At 48.4% G+C, this 7,459-nt stretch overlaps 1 non-coding gene across 1 annotated transcript; it reads left to right on the forward strand.

The window, feature by feature from the left end:
- Positions 1–426: 426 nt before the first annotated feature.
- Positions 427–591, forward strand: LOC114617805. Its single transcript, XR_003710869.1, has one exon. It is a non-coding gene; the product is annotated as a U1 spliceosomal RNA (small nuclear RNA).
- Positions 592–7,459: the final 6,868 nt, after the last annotated feature.

Raw genomic sequence — 7,459 nt, forward strand, 5'->3', positions numbered from 1 at the left:
CTTCTGTCTGAGGTCATGACAGCCACCACTGTGTTTTTGGCAGCCAGCATTTGCTGAAGCACTACAATTTTTCCCCCTTTTACAGGCGGATAACGTAGCTCCCAGACACAATAAGAATGTAATACCTTAAATTCCCACCAGGTGGTGCTCCAAGACTTCCAAGAGCAGGTTACAGTTGTTGAAAAGGATAGAGAGCTTGTGTGTGCCTTAGTGTGAAGGAGGAAGGAGGGTGGGACAGAAATATATATATGTATATGCATTATATATATGTGTGTATGTATATATATTTTAAAATTTGAAAATGGATTTTTTCATACAATATATTCTGATTATTGTTTCCTCTCTCCAGCTCCTCTCTGATCCTTGCTACCTGTCTGCCTCCCTGACTCCATATCTTGTCTTTTTCTCATTAGAAAGCAAACAGGCTCACTTACCCAGCAGGGGAAATACCGTGATCATGAAGATGGTTTTCCCAGGGCAAGATTTATTCATTACGCTCTGGATGTGCCAAACCCTGTCATTTTTCCCAAATTCAGAAAATTCGACTGCATAATTTGTGGTAGTGGGGGACTGCGCTCACACTCTGTCTTGAAGAAAATCAAAAAGCAAAGGAAAACAAACAGGCAACTAAAAACTAATTCTCGTAGAATAAAAACAAACCAACCAGGGTAGGACAAAAGAAGCGGAAGAAAAAAAAAAAAAGAGTCAAAGGGAAAGCCTAAGAAACGCACAGCTGCAGAGCCACACACAGAGATTCCACATACACACTGCAAATCATAACACTAAACCAAAAGACTTGGAAGGTTAAAGAAAAAAGGAAGCCCAGACTAAGCACCACGAGACAAAAGCTTCTAAAAACACCTTTGAGCTTGCTTTGTGTTGATTACTGGTCGGCGTGGGGCCTGCTCTTAAATACGGTTTGTGTATCCAGTGAGACTTCGTTGGAGAAAACTAATTTTTCCTTTGAGAGTTCTTCTCAACTGAAGATAGATTCTGGGTCAGGTTTGAGGTCTTCTGTCCCCTTCCCCTCTCAGCTATGGGACCCATCTGACTTAGACCTGTGTAGGCCTATGCATGGCACCAGTCTCTGAGTTCACATGTGTGTCGGTCCTGCTGTGTCTAGAAGGCCTTGTTCTCCTGGTGTCCTCCATCCCTTCTGGCTCATACAGTTTTTCCACCTCCTCTTCTGCAGGGTCCCCAAGCCCCGAAGGAAGAGATCGATGGAGATATTCTGTTTAGGACTGTGTTCCAAGGCCTCTCACTGTCTGCACATTGTCCAGTTGCGGGACTCCATATTTGTTCTTCTCTGCTGCAGAAGGAAGCTTCTCTGATGATGGCTGAGCAACGCACAGATCCATGGGTAAAGCAGAATATCATTAGGAGTCATTGTATTGCTACACTCCTTCAGCAGAACAGCAGTATTTGGTTTTCCTTTAGGCCCGTGGCCTATCCAGTCTCAGGTTCTTTGGGCAAGGGTTCTATCTCATGGACTGAACCTTAAATCTGACCAGATAGTGATGCTTACTCCCACAGCGTTTGTGCTTCTGTTACACCTTGTTACATTGTACTTGTACCTTGTAGGCAGGTCACCATTGTAGATGGAAGGGTTTGTAGTGGAGTAGGTGTTTACCTTCCTCCTCTGGTACCTTCCTGAATGTGAACACTAGTCAGCGGGGGGGAAGGCTTTATCTAGGAACCAGTTTGACTTCTCCATGTCCAGTGAGTTATGCAGGTGGTGTCTTCAACAATAGACCCTTACCATCAATTTGTGGAGAGCAGCTAATAGCTTTGGCAATAGCCAGCATTATTTGAGGGTTTCCATGTTAGGCCAACAACTTGATTAGATGCAATCATTTCTGGCACTGGAGGTTTTATTTGTTGGCTGTATATGTATTATATATATTTTATGTATGGCTGACCCACTCTGTGGTGACTGGCATTAGAAATGCTTGATATTTGTTGTATATCTCAGCTCTTCTATGACACAACTTTTCTGTGTCATAGAAAGTTCCACACAAAGTCCAACTATGAATGCATAATGAATTGGGGTTTATCTGAGTCCCCAAAGTCAGCTTGGAGTCAAGCTTCTTTCTCTATTGTCTTTCTGGCCTTTGACATCTGCCATGTTAAATCTCAGAATTATTTTGCTCTCTTTCCAGTCTTTTCATGTGTCCCTGGTTGGTTTCTGATTCCTTTCCCAACAAGACCTTTTATACGCCCCCCCCCCCCCCACCCCCACTACCCCCACCACCACCACACATCTGACCATTCATCTTCACAGTCAGCTTGACTGGTCTTGGAATCTCCCAGGAGAAAGGCCCCTGAGTGTGTCTGTGAGGATATTTCCAGGGAGTGCTAACTAAGGAAGGAAAATGGACCCTGGACATGGGTGTTACCACCCCATGGATTGGAATCTTGAGTTAAATAAAAGAGAGGAAAGGAAAAAGCTGTGTGGGTGCCAGTTTCCCTACTCTCTTTCTTTCTGATCTATGAGGGTGTGAGCAAGCAGCTGTTCACAGACAGCCAGAAGCTCTCCCCATCATGGTGGACAGTATGCTCCAAAACTGAGCCAAAATGCTTCCTTCTACCCTGATCTTGCTTGTTGTCGGGCATGCTGTCACAGCCATGAGCAGAGTGCCAAGACTTCTCCCTTTCAGGAGGCAACCTGACACCACATCACAGATAAGGTCCAGGTGTCTTGTGGCTTCTCATCTTTCTGACTCCACACCCCTTAGCTGCCTGTTCCCACCCACCCTCTCCTGCTCCTCACCTGCGATGCTGGAAAGCATGTTTGGATTTCAGTCGCCATGATTCCTAGTCATCCGTAGTCTTCCATTCACTTGTCATTTACTCAGAGGGATTTAGAGTGGGAGAGAGGAGCAGCAGGCTGGAGTCGGAGCCCTAAGTGGACTGAAGCGTCTGCATTAGTACCTTGTGGCTGACCATGGAGGTGGGCGCACCTGCTGATGCTGGGCTCTTATGAGCATCTGACCTGGGAGCCAGAGCATCCAAAAGACAAGGGGGTCTGGTGTGACCATGAGCTACAGAACAGCTGCTCCCTCACTGTGGCCCACTTCAACCAGAAGCGCTGAATTGCTTCAACAGGGTAGGTACAGTGGTGCACACCTTCGGTGCCAGATCGGAGGATGGAGAACTCAACGTCAGCCTGGGTCGCATAGACCTTTCCTCAAAAACAAACAAACAAACAAACAAACAAACCACTTGCACACTGCCCAGGCACTGTGCAATGCATCATAGGAGCTCTTCAAAAAATTAAAAAATATAATTACTGCATGACCTTGCAATTTCACTTCTGGCTATGTACCCCAGAAAATTAAAAGCACAGGGTCTCAAAGACATGCTAGGACATGTCTTCACTGACGCTGTGTTCACAGAGGCCCCAAGACAGAAGCCATCCTCGTGTCACTAGTGCTCAGTGTGCCTTGGAGCACATTGACTTGAGCTAAGACTAACTGTGTCCACACGCCACACCCGTAAGGGACCGAGTGACCCGGAAACAGTGGCAGGAGGGGAGAGTAGACTTGAAATCAGTGAGGAATGAAGGATACGGAACCCATCTCGTCCCGGGCAAGAGGAGACTGGGGCTGGAGGAGCATGTGGGGAAGAGAGGGGCTCTAGCTCTAGCTAGGTCAGCAATGCCAGCCAGCAAAGGGGCCAAGGAAGGGCTCAGAAGAAGGAGAGAATAGCTGCTGGGTAAACCTCGGGCTGAGAGGACTGGGGCCCTGGCAACAGTGTGAAGACTGTTAAGGCAGCTGGGTGCAGGGAGAGCCAGACTGAGCAGGGGATCTTGGAGAGCCCTGGGTATCCCGAGGGGTCATGGAAGAGTGACACACTCCTCACAGGACCGCTCTGGTGTCCTGTTGTGTTTTGGCTGTGGCAGTGAAAGGCTGAGAGCTGAGGTAGGGGTGGGGGATGGGGAGTGGGGGTATGAGGTAGGGGTGGGGGATGGGGAGTGGGGGTATGAGGTTGGGGTGGGGGCTGGGGGCTGGGATGGGGTGGGGGCAGTGAAGCAGCAGTGACAGAACAGTTGGAGGTACTCTGGGCACAGAGGTGGTAAGAATTCCTGGTGGGTTGGATGAGTGTGAGGGAAAGGGAGTCTAAAGTGGCTCCAGGTTGTGGGCCGAGCATGGGAAAGGTAGAGTTAGTACTTGCAGGGCTGGGGAGACCAGAGAACAGTAGTCTAATTTCTCTTCCTCCTTTCCCCTCTCCTCCTCTTCCTTATCCCCCCTCCATCCCACTCTCACTTCTCCTCCCTCCCTCCTCTCCTCTCTACAGTCTCTCTTTCCCTTCCTTGCTCCTCTTCCCCCACTCTTCTCCCTCTCCCCTTTCTTCTTCCCACTTCCCTCCTCCCTTCTTTCTCTCTCCTTCCCTAACCTTTCTTCCTCCTCCTCTTCCTCCTCCTTGAAAGGCTCAGTCCCATTGGCCCTTGGAAGTGGCATCACACAGGAACCTTCTGCCTGCCTCTTCAGAGATACCAGGCCCTGAAGGAGAGGGCAAGTTCCTTCTGCCTATCCTGCTGGTGATGTATGTGTGGCCTTAGTAACAGCAACCCCCCACCCCAGAAGTTCTTTATTCACCTGTAAAATGGGTGCAGTAATTTTTACCTACCTCAGAGGTTGGAAGGTATAATTACTGGTTAGAGCAGTGTGAAGGCAGATGAAAGCCCCAGGTAGGCACAGGCCATCATTAGCATGAGGGTGGTTCCCTTTGAACAGCCTGGAGACTGTCCTTTTGACTGAGGTCACTTAATTGTCTCTCAGCTCCTTAGGCAGACAAGAATATTACAGCCTCCAGGCTGGCCACAAAGTCTTTAAACTTTGGCCACCTAAAAGTGACTGTAATGTCTCAATCACTGGCTTTTGATCACCCCGCCCACAATGAGCTAGCCAGAAAAGTCAGTTTTTCATACTACAAACAACTGTTAAATCTAAACCCTTTCAACAGGTGTGAAGAGGAGAAAATCCATCTTCATTTCTTTTCCCAGTTGGCAATGAAAACCCAGACATTTATGGGCCAGCGAGGATATACCACAGGGCATAATGGGGGCGGGGTAGAGGCTGTTGGGCCTTGGGGCTCCTGTTCCTGAGACAGTACTTACTTCAAGGTTCCCACTCTGATGTCCTGCCCTTCTGTAAAGCTTGTTCCAGGCAGATCTCCCCCTCATATCCACCCACACACAGGCTATAGTCCAGCTACCTGATTCCCACTCTCAATCCCTCCAGCCCCCCACTGCTCACACACACACACACACACACACACACACACACACACACACGTACAGGCTGTGGTCCAGCCACCTGTTCTTCCCTTGGGTGTCCTAGCATGTATATGATCATCCCCACCCACTTCCTGAGAATGCTGCACACCACTCTGCTCCCCAGAACAACCCTCCCTTACGGCGTTGTGAGTGATTAATAGAGACAGCGTGGGGAGTAGCAGTGACTGGCAGATAGCTACTCTTCAGCACATTCTCAGTTCTCCTCCTCTGAGGACCTGAGGACCTTTGCAAAGCAGCTGGTCAGATCATGGTGGCCTGAGCCGCTCTTGCCTCTCCTTGGGAGGGATGAGACTGGGAACCATGAGGGCCTCCCTCCTCTACTTACAGAATGCAAGACAGGGATAAGAGAGCGACTCTATGAGTGGCTCTCATTCTTTCTCATTCTAGACTCTTGTGGTCAACTGCTGACCATCTACACTGACAGATGTGGAAACCAGAGGCACATGGGAGAGCTGGAGGCAGCAACCTCATCGTGGATCCAACTTCAAATTTGAAAGGGGCTGGCTTTGTTCCCTTTCTTTTTTCTTTTCTTTCTTTCTTTCTTTCTTTCTTTCTTTCTTTCTTTCTTTCTTTTTCTTTTTTTTTTTTTTTTTGAGACAGGGTTTCTCTGTGTGGCCCTGGCTGTCCTGGAACTCACTCTGTAGACCAGGCTGGCCTCAAACTCAGAAATCCACCTGCCTCTGCCTCCCAAGTGCTGGGGTTAAAGGCGTGCGCCACCACTGCCTGGCCTTTGTCCCGTTTCTTGATCAGATGTTTTCTAGAACACAGAGCTCAATTCTTCCCCATCCCCATTTCTTTGGTGCTACATGTAATATAAAACATGCTATACTTACGTTCTGAGGATGTGAGCTTCTGCCTTGCACAGAATACTGCTAAGCCTGTGGGCATAACCTTCAATGCTTAGCTATTCTGTCAGGCCAGACAAAGTTGAGGAAGTGGGGCTTGGGATTATACACAGGAGCAGTGAGCCTTGACAACCTTGACAACCTTGGCCAGTTTGGGTGAAGGCCACTGAAGTACTTTGAGCACATTACTTGGCTTAGTGATGGTGGAAAGACACCTCTGAGGATGTCCCAAGGTTAGACACAGACACTGTTCCCTCACAGCCAAGACATAGACAGCTGAGAGGTTAAGAGAGAACCAGGCTTAGTGGTGCAGGCCTGTAATTCCAGTTACATGAGACAAAGGCAGGAAGATCCCAAGTTCAAGGCTTGCCTAGACTATAGAGCCTCAAAATTAAAAAAAAAAAAAACTTTTAAAGGTTGGATGTAGCTCAAGGGTGAAGTGGCTGAGCATGTGTAAGTCTCTGGGTTCCATCCCCAGCACCAGTTCACAGAAAACCACAGCTCCTTAACAGACAGTGGGCCACTCAGTGGGGCTTACAGCCTGAGCCATGGAGATGATAGCACAAGTCCTGGGCTCTGAGATCCTTGTAAAGATGAAATGAATTAAGCTTTAGGTTCTCGACACAATCTCAAGCCATTTACAATCTTCTGCCTTTACAATGGAAAATACTCAATGAAGTGGTTACATCGAAGACAAGGAAAGCATTTCATAGTGTGCAGTCCATCCGCTTATGGAAGGCCTGTCTGGAGAAGGCATGTTGGCACTTCAGGGGTCAGGTGTTCATGGGACACAGAGAACAAAGAGTGCTGGCTTCCACCAGTCAGGTCAGGACAGGGGGGTGGGGCTTGAGGTTGCTTCTCTAGCAAGTTATCGGACCACTGTCCCCTTTGGAAGAACAGAGGGAGGGAGCTGGTCTACGCCTCTGCTTCAGGATCGTCTCAGGGAAAAGTATCGGGACCTGGTGGGAACAGGCTCTCCTATTACATGTCTGCACTGAGAATGCGATACCGTAGATACTTTCCAAATGTGAAACATGCATGTTAATGTGGGAGGGGATGGGTAGCTCCGAGGCCTGGACGTGCTTTCACATGGAAAGTAGGGACCGTTTGTGGCAAGACTGGTCAAGACTGGTAGCACATCTGAGATGCACAACCACATGCTGGTTTTACAGTATGCTTGAGTAGACTTTTAACATAGGTAGGTGTATATTATCAAAAAGTGCATGTGCACGTGTGTGTGTGTATGTGTGTGTGTGTGATGTGTGTGATGTGTATGGTATGTGTGTGTGGTGTGTATGGTATGTGTGTGTGGTGT

Source organism: Grammomys surdaster, unplaced genomic scaffold, assembly GCF_004785775.1.
Source record: "Grammomys surdaster isolate TR1022 unplaced genomic scaffold, NIH_TR_1.0 138, whole genome shotgun sequence".
Classification (NCBI taxonomy): domain Eukaryota; kingdom Metazoa; phylum Chordata; class Mammalia; order Rodentia; family Muridae; genus Grammomys; species Grammomys surdaster.